Source organism: Sorex fumeus, unplaced genomic scaffold (assembly GCF_029834395.1).
Source record: "Sorex fumeus unplaced genomic scaffold, SorFum_2.1 ptg000265l, whole genome shotgun sequence".
Taxonomy (NCBI): Eukaryota; Metazoa; Chordata; class Mammalia; order Eulipotyphla; family Soricidae; genus Sorex; species Sorex fumeus.
The window spans coordinates 11,232,178-11,251,550 of record NW_026606322.1 but is presented as its reverse complement, the minus strand read 5'-3'; the positions used below and the strand labels follow the sequence as shown (position 1 = coordinate 11,251,550).

At 41.8% G+C, this 19,373-nt stretch overlaps 1 pseudogene; it reads left to right on the top strand.

Annotated features, from left to right (window-relative positions):
* Positions 1-2,512: 2,512 nt before the first annotated feature.
* LOC130018638 (leucine-rich repeat-containing protein 57-like) lies at positions 2,513-3,360 on the top strand (annotated as a pseudogene).
* Positions 3,361-19,373: the final 16,013 nt, after the last annotated feature.

The window sequence follows — 19,373 nt, the reverse complement described above, 5'->3', positions numbered from 1 at the left end:
AGATTCTGTATTCTTTTTGTTTTTAAAAATATAATCATTGTTAAGTATGAATTTGTTTTCTTAAACTACTATTTTTTTCTTTATTTTTTTTCAAAGAATCAGATTGAAGCCATTAGGATGTTGAGAGCCCTAGTCACATAGAGATGTTAATCAGGACTTAAATTACTTCTAACTAATTGAATGAGTGTCCTTCAAAAAACTTCTATGGAATAATTATAATTAGGTCTTAGCTTTCTATTATATAGTTTTCTCTAATTCTGGAAGAGAGCTATATATATATATATATATATATATATATATATATATATATATACAAACAGCAACACCACAACTGTTGTTCTAGTAACAGCAACACTTTAAGTAATTGTCTAGCTCTCAAGAAATAACCACCACTTTCTATGACCTTTGTTTTCAATTTCAGTAAGTTGGAATGATTCCATACTAAATCCCAGAACTATCTTTACAAAGTCTAAGTAATAATTTCTGAACACTCTAAAGTAAAATTGTGTGACCAATGGACTAAATTGTTGGATAAATCAAAGGATAAAAACTCATGAAAAGCTTGAATTCTTGAAGGATTCTAACCCAGTTAATTGAGTGGTACTCTAGAACATGAGTTATGTATGAAAGTTTAGATAATATTGCCTAAAGAATAACATGAAGTAGATATTAATAGTTTAACAGAAAAACACATAGGGTAATTTATCATCTTTCATTGGGGGAAAAACTCTTTAATTTCTAAATAGCACGTGAATGCATTCTTACTGGAACAAAATTTGAATTCTAAAACTTTTAAGCACCTTTTTAAATGAAAGTAAACTATTAAGATTATAGTAAGTTGAAAAACTTTTTACAGAAAAAGAAAATATAGAGATAAAAATGGAATTGAAGAAGATAATTTGCACATATTGTAGCTGATAAAGGGCTACTATCCAAGGTATATAAAGAATTCATGTAACTTAAAAACAGAAAAAAAATTCAACATAATCAAAACCTGGGCAGAAGATTTAATAACCAAAGAGCAGACCAAGATGTTCATAGCCATATGAAAAACTGACTTCAGGTCCTTCACAATCTACCGAGGTCATGAGTTGCCTCCCACAAGCAGCTCTCCGTCACGGCCACAGCTCCAGAGCCACAAAAACCAATCTTGTAATTATCTGGCTCTTGGCAGAAATTCCTCCAGACTTAATAAGTAAAATATCAGAAATTCAAAATGGACATCATATGGTTCTCATAACCAGCTGTAGAAAACAAATTATTTCACAATGCCTTTTCAGTAGTTCTAATTGTTGGGTGAAAACTCTAAATAATAATGGTGCATCTTTTGTCGAAATAATGAATGTAATCAAAGTAGATAGAGAGTTAAGTAGAAATCATCTGCCTCACAGGCATTGGGAGGGGTGGGAGGGGGGTATATTGGGGTTCTTGGTGGTGAAAAATAAGTACTGGTGAAGGGAAAGGTGTTTGATCATTGCATGACCGAGACTTAAACCTGAAAGCTTTGTAACTTTTCCCATAGTGATTCAATAAATAAATATATATATAAAAAAGAAAAGAAAAACTGACTTCACACTAATCATCAGGAAAATGCAAATAAAGCTCTCAAGGAGGCACCACGTTTGACTTGCATCAAAAGCAGCGATAATACACGCTGGAAGGTGTGTGGAGACAAAGAAACTCTGGACACTGTTGATGCGACTGACTTGAAAATCTCTAGAGCTTCCTCAGAGCTAAGATCACTCCAAGGTTGGAAGCCTGACTCATGAGCTGGGGGAGATGGCAGATGGGATAGAGAATAGATCACTACGTCAATGATGCTTGGAGGGATCTCTCGGGATGGAAAGAAGTGTGCTGAAAGTAGATAAAGGACCAAACATGATGGCCTGTCAGTATCTGTATTGAAGACCATAACGCCCCAAACAGAGAGAGAATAAGAAGTAAATTGTCTGCCAAAGAGGCAGCGAGTGGGGTGGAGTGGGGGTGTCAGGAGGGAAACTGGGGACATTGGTGGTGGAAAATGTGCACTGGTGGAGGGATGGATGTTCGATCATTGTATGACTGAAACTTAATCATGAAGCTTTGTAACTATATTTCACCGTGATTCATTAAAAAAAAAAGTCAAAAAATAGAGAAGCTTTCTTAAGAAGATGTAGCAATTCCACTTTGTGATATCTATCTAAGAAATCCGAAACAGCACAAGAAATTCACCTCTTTGTTTATTTCAGCATTATTGACAATAGCTAAAACATGGAAGTAGCACAATACCCAGTGATAGATAATTAGATAAAGAAATCATGCCAAGTCTTCCGGGGCAGAAGCTTCTGGATCTCCTCCCCGAGGAGCGCGGATCCCTGGGCTTGCACTGCAAGGCGGTCTGGGAGCTGAGGAGTCCCTACTTCACCTAAGCTCCTAGAGGCTCTTGCTTCACGAACTGCTGCAGCAACTGCAAGACCTGGTCATGGGGCTGTCAGTTCTTCCCTTTCTGCCTTGCCACTCTTGGGCTGCCCCTGCCCCTCTCTCTCGCCAGGGATCTGCAAGAGGGACCGGAGCCCGGCGCCAGAATGGGGAACAGTGCCCTCCGCGCTCATGTGGAAACGGCACAGAAAACTGGTGTCTTTCAACTTAAAGACCGTGGGCTGACGGAGTTCCCCTCAGAGTTGCAGAAGCTGACGAGCAATCTCAGGACCATGCAACAAGATAGAGAGCCTGTCGCTAACGATCATAGGGAAGTTATGCTGAAGAGCCTCTCTTTGAACAGCAACAAACTGAGTGCTCTTCCTGAAGAGTTATGCAATCTGAAAAAGCTGGAGATACTGAGCTTAAATAACAATTTCTTGCGAGAACTGCCTTCAACCTTTGGCCAACTTTCTGCCCTCAAGACCCTAAGCCTGTCTGGGAACCAACTGGGAGCCCTACCACCCCAAGTTTGTCGTCTGCAGCACCTGGATGTGGTGAATCTCTCCCAGGAACCAGACTTGGAGCATACCTGACACCAATGGGGATCTTCGGGTCATTGAGCTCAACCTCAATCAGTACCAGATCTCTCAGATCTCAACAAAGATATCTCGCTGCCCTTGCCTTAAAGTTCTTCACCTGGAAATTGCCTTGAGCTCAGCATGCTTCCTCAAAGCATCCTCAGTGATTCCCAGATCTGTCTGTTTGCAGTGGAAGACAACCTGTTTGAAATAAAAGCACTTCGAGAACTGGAAGGTTATGATAAGTACATGGAAAAGTTCACGGCCACCAAAAAGAAGTTTGCATGATGTTCTTCAGAAGCTTGGGAACCTTACAGGACAGTGACTTGGAACCTGTTGCTATCTGGCTGAGTCAGAGGCTCCTGTTCTCAAGGACATCTGCAGTAAGGAGATGAACACGTAGGAGATTCTACTTCATTCCGTCATCTTTCTCCTTTACGGGGCTTATTTTCCGATAAGCTAAAAGGAACAAAGACAGAAAGTGTCCTCCATTTTAACTCAGGATAATGGACAATGTTTATCCTCAAAAACCCATCATTAGTTTGACTTTAAGACATCAGTAGCTAGTTGCTGTTTATGCAGTGAGGGGATGTTGCCCATAACAAAATAGCTCTTCAACAGTGATTGGAATTTCATGTAAATTCCAGTGTAAGTTTCATAAAGTCAAATGCCATTTCCACCTGTGTTTAACAATTCCTATTTTTATGAAGTTGAAATAATTTGTTGGAGGGGAGTGGGTTGAGCTTTCCTCCCCGCCCCTACCAGGGCTCCGGCAGCCGAAGACCTCCAGGACCAGACACCACCATGCTGAGACCACTCTCCGCACACATGAAGGTACTGGCAGAGGGACAAAGCCACGCGGGTTCCGGGGCCGAGATCTCCAAGCCTACTCGAATTGGAGTCGAGCATCCTCCACCCAGATCCTCCAAATTCCAGTAGGCGGGGGTCACACCCACCACCTGGCCCCCTGGCGCCGTGTAATCCCATCAGCGGCCAAGACTCAGAGACTATAAAATCCAGATCCCGGACGAGAGCAGTGCAGTCTCTGCCCCCGCGCCTCGGTGTTCCTTCCCGGAGTCCCTTGGAGGGGAGCGGGTTGAGCTTTCCTCCCCGCCCCGGCCAGGGCTACGGCAGCCGGAGACCTCCAGGACCAGCCACCACCATGCTGAGACCACTCTCCGCACACCTGAAGGTACTGGCAGAGGGACAAAGCCACGCGGGTTCCGGGGCCGAGACCTCCAACCCTACTCGAATTGGAGTCGAGCATCTTCCACCCAGATCCTCCAAATTCCAGTAGGCGGGGGTCACACCCACCACCTGGCCCCCTGGCGCCGTGTAATCCCATCAGCGGCCAAGACTCAGAGACTATAAAATCCAGCTCCCGGACGAGAACAGTGCAGTCTTCTGCCCCCGCGCCTGGCTGTTCCTCGCCGAGGCCCCTTGGAGGGGAGTGGGTTGAGCTTTCCTCCCCGCCCCTACCAGGGCTCCAGCAGCCGAAGACCTCCAGGACCAGACACCACCATGCTGAGACCACTCTCCGCACACATGAAGGTACTGGCAGAGGGACAAAGCCACGCGGGTTCCGGGGCCGAGATCTCCAAGTCTACTCGGACTGGAGTCGAGCATCTTCCACCCAGATCCTCCAAATTCCAGTAGGCGGGGGTCACACCCACCACCTGGCCCCCTGGCGCCATGTAATCCCATCAGCGGCCAAGACTCAGAGACTATAAAATCCAGCTCCCGGACGAGAACAGTGCAGTCTTCTGCCCCCGCGCCTGGCTGTTCCTCGCCGAGGCCCCTTGGAGGGGAGAGGGTTGAGCTTTCCTCCCCGCCTCGACCAGGGCTCCGGCAGCTGAAGACCTCCAGGACCAGCCACCACCATGCTGAGACCGCGCCGACTTCTTATCAGGACATCTTTTTATGACATCTTATTATCTCATTCCTACTTTGGACAAACTTGCAGGCTATCGAATGTAGCCTGCCCACAGGGCAGAGTCTGGCAAACTCCCCGTGGCATACCCAATATGCCAAATACCAGTAACAATCATGGGTCTCATTCTCCTAAAGAGCCTTGAATACAATCTCAGGGCTAGGATGAAAGAGGCGTTACTGGGGCCTGCTCGAGGCAATCGACGAATAACAGGATGATGAAATGATGAAATGAAAATGAAAAAATTTGTAAGAGACTGGAGTGGTAAATCTGAGGCATTATATTTTCTTATTTGGGGGCCACATTCAGCAGTGCTCAGGTGCTACTTCCTGTGTGCTGCTTCTGGTGGTGCTTGGGAAGCAATGCCGTGGCCAGACTTCCCGTATGCGAGGTATGCACTATGCCTTTGAACTGTCCTCGTCCAGGTTACATGCTGTTATTCTAGTCTATCACTTCAACCATAGTGCTTTTACATGAAACTTAAGATGTACACAAATGTAAATGTTGGTCTTCATGTGGACTTTGTCAGAAAAGCACCAACACAACACTAAGAATAGTTTCCCAAAGCTACAGTAGCAAAATCTTACCTATTGCAGTGGCCTTATTGATAGAGGGCTCCAAAGAGCTAAAAAGCACAGATGCAAAACTTGTAAAATACTAGGGTTTTTAAATAATCAAAATTTTCATGATGCTTTGTTTGAAAGAATGTTTTACTTCTGGTTATCTTTTTCCTTTTCGTATTTATAACTCTGCTAATCAAATAACCTATAAAAATATTTTAAATGCTTATCAAGTTTATTCTCTTAATGAGAATATACTAAATAAAGAATTTATTGGGGGTATGGTTCCGCCAGAAGGGTAATCTGTACCTGTGAGGCAAGTGCATCAGCAGCCTGATGGCGCCTTCAGACTTCCAGATACCCCAAAATTGCTGCTGTGCCTTTGGCCAGACCCCAGAACTTGGGGCAAAGTTTACCAAGAAAGTAAAAGGCCAAAAGTTAGGTATGTGGGAGACACACCCACACCCACTCCGGCTCAGCTATATAATTGGAGGCATGTCCTCTCTGGTTCCTGATTGAACTGCTTAATAGCCATGATCCTAGAGACTCGGAAGCAAATCTCGAAACCCAGTGGCTTTTGGCAGAAATGTGTCCAGTCCCTGCAGTGGGTTGTAGGCGCTAGACTATCCCAGGTGTGAATAGGTTTCGTGCCTTGGCCTGTTCCCCCTGCAGGTCCGATGGTCACCATCCTCCAGAGGCCATTGGGCAGTCAGATTTGGGCCCGCAGTGGTGAGACACATGGGGCCTCACAGGATGGGGGTGGAGCCGGCCCTTTCCTCCCCATCCCAACAAGACCTCGAGTTGTCGCCCATGAATGGCCTCTCTGGCTCTTGATCAAGCTGCTTAATGGTCATGATTCCAGAGACTCAGAAGCAAATCTTGAAACCCAGCGGCTTTTGGCAGAAATGTGTCCGGACCTCGCAGTAGGTTACTGTCGCTGGGCCACTCCATGGGGGAAAGGGTGCTGCCCCTCTGCCTACTCCCCCTTCGTGGCTCGATGGACTCCATTCACCAGAGACCACTGGACAGTCAGGTTTGGGCCCGCAGTGGCAAGACACGTGGGGCCTCACAGGATGGGGGTGGAGCCAGCCCTTTCCTTCCCATCCCAATGATGCCCTGAGTCGCCGTCCACTAACGGCCTCTCTGGCTCATGATCAAGCTGCTTAACAGCTATGATCCCAGAGACTCAGAAACAAATCTCGGGACCCAGTGGCTTTTGGCAGAAATGCGTCCAGACCCTGCATAGGTTATTGTCACCAGTCCACTCCAGGGGGGAAAGGGTGCTGTTCTTCGGCCTGCTCCAACTAGGTGGCTCGGTGGCCACCATCCTCACGAGGCCATTGGAGAGAGTACAGTTGACAAATCATTTGTCTTGCATGATGCTTCCTCAGGTTCTGTTTCTGGTGCTACATTTAGTTCCCCAAGCCTCTCCAGGAGTGAAGGCTGAATACAGAGCCAACCATAAGCCCTGAGCACAGCTCACTGTAGCCACAAACCAAACAAATAAACCAATTCAGAAGGAAAAAGAACTAGTATTGGATGATTTCACATCAGTGGGTAGAACAAGGATTTAAAATCAATGAACGAAAGGGCTGTAGAGTAAGTAGTACAATGGATATGACATTTGCCTTAACACGCTGCACCTTATTTGGTCCCCAGAACCCTGCCAGGAGTGATCTCTGAATGCAGGTTCAGAGATAAGCATTGGGCACAACCGGGTTTAACCTAAATAAGTACATGAATAAATAAAATTAACAGACAAAAGAAGAAAAACAATGAATATTGAGAATAGTCCTAAGGATATTAGGGAGCATAGGTGGAAGAAAGGAATTATTTTGGAAGCATATAAAATACATAAAATAAATAAACTAAAATAAAATAATCTTAGGGGCTGTAGTGATAGTACAATGGGGAGAGCATTTGCCTTGCATGCTGCATACCCTGGTTCAGTCCCCAACCCCCCACATTATTCCCCAGCCCACCAAGAGTGAACCCTGAGCACTGAACCAGGAGTAAGCCCTAGAGCATCACTGGATATGTCACAAAGAAAAAAGTAAACAAAAAAAACAAATTAATTTAAAAATAAAATTTGAATTTACTTCATGACCCCCTATCTTTGAAATGTTATTGGTAGTAGTATGCTTATAGTATATACTTTAAGAATTCTTTTCTCTACATTTCTTAGGTGCATAATATACTCATAAAAACAGTTTTATTACTGTGCATTTGTGCATTGATAAAAAAATTTATGCTATAAATGTTTTAAATATTTTTATTAGAGATAGTTTCATTTCAAAATGTATAAATAATATGTATAAATTTACCTTAACATTATAAACTATTAAGTTATACAACACTTTATTAAAAGATTTTATTTTTTGGATACAGACAGGAAAATGGAATCTCTAGATAGTAGAACACAAGTCTTCTACTTCTCAGTTAAGATTTTACTTCCTGCCATCTAGGCGTCTATAATGGCAGAATTTGATAAAAAGCTTCTACCACTAATCATAACCTGGAGAGGGAAAAGCATTTAGAACTAATTTTGTCATATTTTTAATTCCCTCCCCCAAGTCTATTAAGTTAAAAAATGAAGGATTTAAAATTAGTGAAGTTGAGACAGGATACCTAAAGAATTAAAGTTTAAGAGTCTTTGCATTTTCATACTGACTCTTTCCAAAAAAAGACAAATAAAAATAAACTTCTTCATTTAAAATAAGATATCCCATTATATGCTGTTCACCTGTTGTAGAAAGTATGTTAGAAAGGCATTTTATGTCCATAAGGAATAGTGGGCTGGAGCAATAGTACAGTGGGTAGGGCATTTGCCTTGCATGCAGTCGACTTGGGTTCAATTCTTCCGCCGCTCTTGGAGAGTCCGGCAAGCTACTGAGAGTATCCTGGCCCCATGACACAGCCTAGCAAGCTCCCCATGACATACTCAGTATGCCAAAAACAGTAACAACAAATCTCACAATGGAGACATTACTGGTGCCTGCTCGAGCAAATCGATGAACAATGGGAGGACAGTGGACAGGGCTACAGTGCTAAGGAATAGTAATGAGCTATATGCAAGGATGGGCAAACTTTATTTAACTAAGTAGGCATAAATATCTTAAGGACCTCTCTGAAACGAAAAGCTATTCAAAACTCTTTTCATTGGATTTTTCCACCCTCTTCCCCCCTCTTTGTCTTGTATTCTGGTCTAGAAAACCTCTAAAAATGATTTCAGCAGTTTTCTTTTATTTAACCTAATAGTACCTAGTTACAAGTTTGCCTTGGAAAGGGATAGGAATGGATTAACTTTTGCCACAAACTTCCAAATTGCTATGACTGCTGCTGGCAAAGAGATATAGAGATTTCCCGCAAATAGACAACATACTGATAGGTAAGGCCCTGCATAAGACACTTTGAGCCATAGATAGATCATTCAGACAGAAAGTCCAAAGGAAGTCTGGACTTAGACTACACATTAGATCAGATGTATCTAACAAATATTTATAGAACAGTCCATCCAGCAGAAGCAGAATACAGATTCTTTTCACATGAACACTACCCAGGATAGAGCATATGTTAGGCCACACAACAAGTCTTAATAAACTTAAGACCACTGAAAAAGAATTTTTCTGACCAAAATAGGATGAAACTGTAAATTAGTTACCCAAAGAAAACTGAAAGAAATTACAAATATGTAGACATTAAACTACATGAAGAAAACACAAAGAATAGAAAGAAAGCTTTTAAAAAGAAATAAATCTGGAGGCAAAAGAAAATGGAAACATATCAAAATGTATGAGATGAAGCAAAATAGGTGCTATGTAAAAAATTTGTAAATGTTTGTGTTGAAAAATATGGGGGATAAGGCAGATTACCTGGGATTTATTTCCAGTACCACATGTGAGTCCCTAATCTGTACCAGGAGTGATCCATGAGCTCAATCAACAAGAATCTCTGAGTACAATCAGGATTCCCGACTCCTCCAAAAATGAATGATATAGAAAGATCTCAAATAAACAAACAATCCTACTTTACACCAAAGGAACTAAAAACAAAGAACAAAATAAGAAAAATGTTAGTAGACATAAGGAAATACACAGATTTTAGCAGAATTAAATGAAACAGCAAAAGGATCATTAAAAATAAAAATAAATTGATTTTTTAAAATATAGTTAGATAAATCTTTAACTGTCTTGGAGTACTGTCCTCCCGTTGCTCATCGATTTGCTCGAGTGGGCACCAGTAACATCTCCATTGTGAGACTTGTTGTTACTGTTTTTAGCATATCAAATATGCCACGGGGAGCTTGCCAGGCTCTGCTGTGTGGGCGGGATACTCTCAGTAGCTTGCCAGGATCTCTGAGAGGGATGGAAGAATCGAACCCGGGTAGGCTGTGTGCAAGGCGAACACCCTACCTGCTGTGCTATCACTCCAGCCCTAGATTTACTAATAAAAGGAGATAGAGTATTCAAAGAAATAAAATTGGTTTTATTTGTTTTGGGATCACACCCATCGTGCTCAGAGAATACTCCTGACAGTGCTCAGGGAACCAAACATAGTATGTAAAAATCATACCCAAGTCAGCCACATGTAAGGCAAGCTCTGTATGATCTCTGCGGCCTGAAAGAAATAAAATTATAAATGAGACATTGCAACTGACACTGAGAAATACACAAAATTATAAGAGACAGTTAACTATCATATGCAAATAAATTATGAATCTAGAAGAAATTAAGAAATTCCTTGAAACATACACCCTATCAATGCAAAATCTTAGGGGAAAAACTTAAAAACTAATTACTAGGAAGAAAATTGGCTCGGAAATTAAAATTACCTTAATGATTAAAATCCCCCCACAAGAAAAAAAAAGAAAAAAAGAAATCCCCCCCCCCCCCACATCTACATATAGTCCTCTGAACCTCGCCAGGGATCACTTTGGACCACAGAGCCAGGAATAAACCCTGGGCAATAGCATATTCCTATAAACAAAACAAAATCTTCTCAACAAAGGTAGGGCCAGATGACTTTACTGGCGAATTCTACAAAAATAAATAAATAAATAAATAAATAAGAATCAACATCAGCCCTTCTTTCCCCAAAATACTGAATGATCCCCCAGCGCCGTGTAATCCCATTAATGGCCAAGACCCAGAGACTATAAAACCCTGCTCCCGGACATCTTATTATCTAGTTCTTACTCTGGAGAACCTGGCACGCTACCAAAAGTATCCTGCCCACACGGAAGAGTCTGGCAAACTTCCCGTGGCATATTCAATATGCCAAAAACCAGTAACAATGATGGGTCTCATTCTCCTGGCCCTGAGAGAGCCTCAACTGTGGCACTTTTTAAAATCTCAGGGCTAGGACGAAGGAGACGTTACTGGGGCCTGCTCGAGGCAATCGATGAACAACAGGATGACAGTGATACAGTGATACTGAATGAATGAACAAATTCATAGTCTTTTTTTTAATGGATTCAGTATTATTATCATAGTAAAACCAGATAGAAACAATACTGGGGGGAAATTTAGGTAAACATTTCTGATGAATATAGATAAATATAGATACAAAATTTCTCAACAAAATGTTAGCAAAATAAAGTCATAAGTCACACAGCCTAAATAAATAACTTCTGATTATTCCTGGGTCTCAAGTCTAACCATCAAACAGCTTGCTCGTGTTCTGTTTGCTGTCCTCAGGCAAATTCTCTGAGCTCCTTGGTTGCCTTTTCCATTTCAAATTGTTTTTAAATAACAGATCTGAACACATGTCTTGAATAGCCTGAGATCTAAAACATATGTTTGTACAATGAGACCACAGAGGTAGAACTACAGATCCTGAAGCCAATATTATTTTTAGTAGAGACTTTAGATGTATGTTCAACACATTCATTCAAAAAGTAATATTTGTTCATCCAGTATTCAGTGCTGTCAAGAAACACACCAAAGAAGAACAAGTTCCTGTCCTCTAGGGGCATAAAATCCTACAGTAGAGCAAATATCTCAGTCCTCAATGCCCCTTCTTCACACACAGAGAACACTAGTTTGATGAACTGAAGATTAAGGAAAGGTAATAAGATCAAGTTTAAAGGAGTTGCACTTTCCCCCAGTGGTCACTCTCAAGTCAAAGAGGAATCCTTACTGGTTACTTTAGAGCTCTTTAGTTAAGAGCTGTAAACCTGGCAACTCTATGTGATGACTCAGCTTTCACTGATAAAAATGCTTTCATGGTACCTATAGTTAGTACTTACTAGTTCTTTTATTCATAAACACTGCCATCCCTTTGTAGCAGAAAAAAATATGAAACTAATTTCTGAAGTCAACCTATCTCCTTTTGGTAAGTATTGATAAGGAAATGATGAGTTAGACTACAGAGACTCCCCCCACTTAATACTTCAAGCTTTAGACTGGAGACAAAGGTAATGGGCTGGAGGACATGCTTTGTATGTTGGAAGCCAAAGTTCAATCACTTGCTTTTCATGATCACTGGAACAGCCAGGAATGATCTCAAGCACCTCACTGGGGTGACTCCTGAATACTGCTGGATGTGGGTCCAAAACTAAAAGTAATAATAATAATAATTTGAACTTCAATTATCTTAATTGTAAAATTGGTAAAATCATCTACTGTGCCTGCATCAGCTGACTAATTAATAATTACAGTCTATAAAGTAGATGCCTCTTCTTTCTTTTTCTAATTAAAGTTTATATTCCTCCTCCAGACTGCAGATCATCCATGGCCATCTCAACGTTTACTAAACATTTCAAAATAAGTCATAAACTAATAAGAGTTGAATCCAGAAAATACCAAATCATTTGTATCAGATTCCAGCCAAATGTTCCTTCTCTGATTAAAGGTAGTCTTGTCTAGTCTTTGTTCTGAAACCGGTACCTAAATTTAAGCACTTTTTACTATGTCTTGCTTTCAACCTAAGGAACATCTCTAGTTTGTATTTCACTTGCTGAAATCATTATCACACCTGTTGAGGTGATTAAATTTCCTAAACCTATCATTGTATCCCTGTATCACTGTCATCCCATTGTTCGTGGATTTACTTGAGCGGGCACCAGTAACATCTCTGTTCATCCCAGTCCTGAGATTTTAGCAGCCTCTCCTTACTCATCTTTCTCCCAAATTGGAGACTCTTTCAGGGTCATGGGAATGAGACCTGTTATAGTTACTGGTTTAGGCATATTGGATACGCCATGGGGAGCTTGCCAGGCTCTGCCTGTGCAGGCAGGATACTCTTGGTAGCTTTCCAGGCTCTCTGATATATATATATATATATATATATATATATATATATATATTTAGTTACCTACTGTCTGAACCCCATCAAACATGGTATGGTAATTATGGAAAATGGGTAGGAAATGTCTTATGATGTGTCGCACGGCCACTATCTGTAAAGCAGCCTGGAGCATGGTGGTGGTTGGGTAGTAGAGGTCAGCTGTTGGGGCTGGGTCCCTTGGGGCAGGGAGGGCTCTCAACCACCCCCCTCTGGGGAATCCTGAGTGAAAACAGCCTGGCACGGAGGAGGTCCAGTGGCCTGGTTATGGGGGCCTCATTTTATACTCAATCCCTAAACCTATAAGGTTGAGTTTCCCTCCTCGGGCTGGAGCGATAGCACAGCGGGTAGGGCGTTTGCCTTGCACGCAGCCAACATGGCCGACCCGAGTTCGATTCCTCTGCCCCTCTCGGAGAGCCCGGCAAGCTACCGAGAGTATTTGATATGCCAGACACAGTAACGACAAAGTCTCCAATGGAGACGTTACTGGGCCCGCTCGAGCAAATCGATGATCAACGGGAGGGCCTTTTACTTTACTTTCCCTCCTCACCCCAAACAGAATCCTGGCAGCCGAAAACTTCTAGAACCCACTCTGCTCAAGGCCACTCTCCACATGCTCAGGCGAGCCTCACCGAAGAAGTCAGCAGAAAAACTCAGGTGTGTGGGCCCCGTGACTGAGATCCCCAAGCCGCTTCAGATTGGGATTGGGCCTCCTCCACCCAGCTCCTTAGTTTTTCAGTAATTTGGCAGTCACACCCACAAAGTGCCCCCGGCATCATGTGATCTCATCAAGGGACAAGATCCAGAGACTTTAAACTAAGGCTCCCAGAAGAAGGAGATGCAGAATTTCCTGGAGCAGGTGGCCACATTTATGACCACTCAACCTCTTAAACTCTAGCCCACTTACATACCAAAAGTAGCACACATTTGTTTGGTTTTAACATACTTACTTGTATTCTCTTATATCTGGGCTTAACTGGCTTCATGAAAATGAAATACAATAACCTTCACACATTTCCCTCTTATTGTGGTGGGAAGATGCTCAGTTTTGGAATTGGAGTTTGATGATTATCTGTAATAAACAATTGTGAATCACTTTATGAAAATAAAATATATAAAAAATTGAAAAAAATTCAAAGTTTACTTCAAATAAAAAAATACTGAAACAATTTTGTAGTTTCACATTCATTATCTGAGTTTTTCTTTAATTATCATAACATGCAGATTGAGACTTTGGGGCCTTCAGATTTTGTCCATACAATAACTTTATTCCAAACTTGTGTCAAAATATCTCAGAGTAACATGGATAGTGGATTTATTTGGCTTTCTACTTTGATTGTGAATTTAACGAGGTAATTCTCAAATTACAATTTTGCACAATTTGACTACCAGCCTCCACTAATTCTCTCCTCTTGGTGCTCATGCCCTAGTATAGCCCTTTCCTATATTGAATAGGACTAACCTGTGCAACAAGTAGAAACTTGTGTAGAAATAACACAAAATACTCTGCAGTTTCTTCTTGGTTCTCCATTGGATCAGTTGCTGTTATTTCTGCTTCTGGTAACTTCTATTGAGTTCATAGTACCTACCACTCAATTCTGTCATATCTGGTTGTAGTTTTCTCAGTTTGTCTTTAAGCTTTCTTGTGCTTTGTTGATTATCTGTGCTGTTGTTTCCTTGAGCACATTAACCATCTTCACCATGGTTTCACTAAGGTCATTTTCTGAGGATTTACAGAGCTGATGGGTGATGAGTCTTCTGTGCTGTTGTTTTTACTTATTGAACTTGGTAGGCTTCTGGATCACATCTTCTCCACTGGGTTTGAGGTGCTGCTGTTGTAGTTTGTTCCCGTGGGAGTCTGAGGGATTAGGCTGGAAGTTGCTCTTTTCCGTTACCACTCCTTTCCACTCAGTGACAGGAAGTATAATTGTAAGTACTATGTATTCAATATTATGTGGCATGGGCTCTCTCACTACATGCATTCAGTGTTCATGAGTCACTTCCCAATACCAGCCTGCATCCACCACCAATAAACGCATGAAAGAGGGAACAGGGCTGCCAGGCTGGTTGATGATCAGACACCATTTATTCCCATTTCCATCCCTCTGTTTATTCCATTCTCCTCGCACTCCTGTTCTAGTCTCACTGAGGCCTTATTCCAGTCTCAAACTGCACCTCATTCCTGACCCCTCCTGTCCCTCATGCTACTCTACCTGCACACAGTCTCACATGCTTAGTCTAGAGTCCACCTCCTCCAAGTGTTGCGGTTAGCAACTACCTAGGTCAGATAGCACAATCAACATATGTAAAACCCTTCCCTTCCTTCCAGGGAAGCTATTCTAGGATAAAGACTTCATCCTGCTAGGAAATCTGCTCAAGGCTGCAATTTAATCTAAGGACATATTTCTCCTTTCCTTAGTCCATAAGCAATCATATTAGATTTACTTACTTCTTAATAATCTTTCTAATCATTTTGTATGGACACAGTAAGAGGTATTTTAATTTTATAGAATGGATCTCCTGGAGATAACTCGCAATAGATCTCAGACTCTAGTTCTCAGGCCAGATTAGTCCTTCCTAACCCTAGCAGGGTCCTAGTCCAGTAACTTCTCTTTGGGTCATGGAAGAATTCATCCACAACTGTGCTCTTAAATTATAAGGTTTATGGCACTTGGTCTGTCCTGTTTTGATGCCAGAGTAGCTTACAGCCTGCCCTGGGTCCATCCAGTCCCTTCGTTGAGATCCTGTTTTTAGGGTGCTAGGAACTAAGGGCAACTGAGGCTTAAGTCGAGTAAGTATGACTGATATCCAGGAGTAAATATTATTTGGAGTTAACTCCCAAGTTACAGAAACATAGCATTCACTGTCTTCCTGTGTCCATACATAGAGGACATTGCTCTAAAGTAAATTATACAAACAAATAAGGGAAAGAGAAAAGCAATTTTTCACTTTAAAGTGCAAATTCCAAGGTCTAGGGTCTGAGTAGGGGAAATGAGTGGTTAACAGATAGGGGAAGCAGAGCACAAAGGGAAAGTTAAAGACGAATACAGAGGAATGGGATTGCCTCAGGAGAACTGTGCTGAGTGCGACCCAGAGACTATAAAATCCAGCTCCTGGATTCGCAGCGGTGCGAAATCGTATTATCTTATTCTTACTTTGGACAACCTGACAGGCTACCGAATGTAACCGGCCCACACGGCAGAGTCTGGCAAACTCCCCGTGGCATACCCAATATGCCAAATACCAGTAACTATGATGGGTCTCATTCTCCTAACCCTGAAAGAGCCTTGAATATTGCACTTTTTAAAATCTCAGGGCTAGGACAAAGGAGACATTACTGGTGCCTGCTCGAGGCAATTGATGAACAACAGGATGATTATGATAGTGAATTGTTAAACCAAATTTACTCAAGATAATAACATGTAAGATAAATATAATTATTTTCTCCTATATCTTTCTTTATCTTTGCCAGTACAAGTTTTTTAAGTTTGGGTAGTCAGTTATATCTCCCTTTAATAATCACGTTTATCAGTTTCTATTGTGAATTTAAAAATTCTACTTCAGCATACATTTAGTGAGTCTCCACAATGTGTAAGATGCTTAATGTGGCAGTTTGAAAGTATAAAAAAAAATTAAGTTCTGCATCTGCACTGAGATCTCACAGTTAGTGTTGGAGAGATATGTGCACAAGTAAGTACAAAAGTACAAAGCCCATGGTCTTAATGACATACAAAGTACTTTAAAAAAAAAAGGTAAAACTACAGTGGAGTAATGCCTAGCTCAGAACAATGCATCTTGAAGGTTTTACAGATACAGTAACATTACATAGAAGCAGCAGAAGCAGGAATGGCAGCAAAGAACTTTTTTTAAGGAAAAATGAATTTTTAGATTTTATTATTTATGTGCTAGACAGCTACAGGTTTGAAGCCTGCACCCCAGACCACTGAGGATAATCGGGGGCTGGAGCGATAGCACAGCAGTAGGGCATTTGCCTTGCACGTGGCCGACATGGACAACCCAAGTTCGATTCCTCTACCCCTCTCGGAAAGCCCAGCAAGCTACCGAGAGTATTTCACCCTCACGGCAAAGTCTGGCAAGCTCCCCGTGACATATTCGATATGCCAAACACAATAACAACAAGTCTCACAATGGAGACGTTACTGGAACAGGAGGACAGTGCTACAGTGCTATTTATGTGCATTTATATATGTTATATGTATATTTACATTTTTTATTTTTTAATGAATCACTGTGAGGTACAGTTACAGACTTACAAACTTTCATGCTTACATTCGAGTCATACAATGATTGAGTATCCATCCCTCCACCAGTGCCCATTCTCCACCACCAATGTTCCCAGTATCCTTCCCACCACCCCCACCCCATCTCCCCCACACCCTGCCACTGTGGAAGGGTATTCCCTTTTAGCAAAGAACTTTTGAAAGAGGAACAACACCAGTGAGAAATAAAACACAGTCAGCAAAAACTGGAAAACTGGACAGTGGGTATGCAAGTTGGGATAAGGAAATAGATATAATGGGAGAACTTATGTTAAAGGTAAGGGGAAATTTTCCTAATCTTTTATTGATAGTAAGAATGTAGAGATAAATTCAACCCTCTTCTTGAAACACAATCGGCACGGGGTGGGGGAGGTGGGGTGGGGAGAATAACATGATGATGAAGAAAAATTCAGTGAAGAGTTGAGGGGATCGGATGAACATAGCCCATAGCCTCATCTTCAGACCTGATGACAGCCGAAAGATTGATTGTCCCACACTCGTGTGTGTGTGTGTGTGTGTGTGTGTGTGTGTGTTCAGCTGGTATTTCTGCTGGTTTCTCTTGGCCAAAGACCTTGCCCAAGAACAGCTGTGATTTGCAAGGCTTAAGACTCTTCTACCATCCTGCAGAGGTAAGAGTTGGATAGCTTATGCACTGACTTCACAGTCCTCTGGGAGGCTGCCAAAGGAAACATATTTTAGGTAGAATACTGGAAGGGGAAGCAAAAATTTAAGAAATAAAAATCTTAAATATTTAAGCTGGTTTTGGCACAGGCAAAGGATTTCACATCCAGCTCTTCCCTCAGCTCTGCAATTCAATCATGCCCCTAATTGCAGGTGCTGTCACGGGTTGAAACGAATAGTTGCGAGGCCTCTTTGGGCTGCATTAGCAAACACCGCCTTTGATGGACTGTTGGATTGGGATTTAGGTTTTAGAAGTAATGGGATTTGTGGAAAATGTTACAAATAGCAGACCTCTTCACCTCTCTGAAATGACCGCCTTCCTCCAAGCATTTTATGTTGCTTTGAGGAGAATGACAAAAGACAGATGCAGCTTACTGGAATGCTAGTTGTATAATCCTACTTTCTAGTTCCAAGACCTTTTCTGTAGTTCCTTGAATCTGTCATCTTGGGCTATTCTTTGGTTTTCAATGTTGGTCAATGGTGTTGTGTTATATTTTTCCATTACACAGAATAGGAAAGTTTGGGGCAGTCACTCTTTTAAGTTTAAGATCAGGAATGTATGAGTTGTAAATAAAGAGGCAAATGTTCCTATCAGATACAAAATGCATAACCTGATCTGGCTCCCTTCTTCCAATGAGCATTATTGGGGTCTACATAAATGCTTGTGTTCATTGTATATGTTGGCAGCAACGGATTTTGTCTTTTCAATAGCCTGGCCTGTCAAATAGCATATAAGAAAGAGAAGACCTATTTCTCCTCGCAGTCACATGGCCCTAATGGAGTCAGGAAAGCAGCACAATCAGCAAATTATCCAGCAGAAACAGTAAAATGATTAGCCACAATCCACTCTACTCAGTAGGTCTCTTGCCCTATATTTTTGGCATAAAAAGAAATTTAAAGGCATGATAAGGACAAGATAACAATCTTGAAGTGTATGCTCTTAAAGTTATAACATTCTGAAAACTATTCATTAGCCTTTTTACCCTTTTATTGAGGTATTAGGATTTACAATACTGTTAATGATAGAGTGTCATAAATAACAGTATTCAAACAGCACATCCACCCCAGAATGTCAACTTCCCTCCACCAATAATCTATGGTACCCTGCCACTCACCCCAGCCCTCTGGTTGGCCAGTTCTTGGGTTCTGTTGTCTTTGGCTATTTGTTATTCACTTACTACATTTTAAATATCACAGATAAGTGAGAATTATTCTGTATCTGTATTTCTATTTCTGACTAACTTCACTCAGCATAATACCCTAAGTTCTATCCATGTAATAGAAAATTGTATGATCTTATCTTTTCTTATAACTAAATAGTACTCTATTTTATATATAATGTAACATTCTATATATATTTTAGTCTTAATATTTAGTATTGCTTCACTATTCTTATTTGAATGCATCTTGTTTGACTTTTTCAAATTTTTGAGTGTTTTGCTCTTCCTTTCCCTCCCCTCCCCTCCCCTCCCCTCCTCTCCCCTCCCCTCCCTCCCCTCCCCTCCTCTCCCCTCCCCTCCCTCCTCCCCTCCCTCCTCCCCTCCCTTCCCCTTCCCTTCCCTTCCCTTCCCTTCCCTTCCCTTCCCTTCCCTTCCCTTCCCTTCCCTCTCCTCCCCTCCCATTCCCTTCCCTCTCCTCCCCTCCCCTCCCCTCCCCTTCC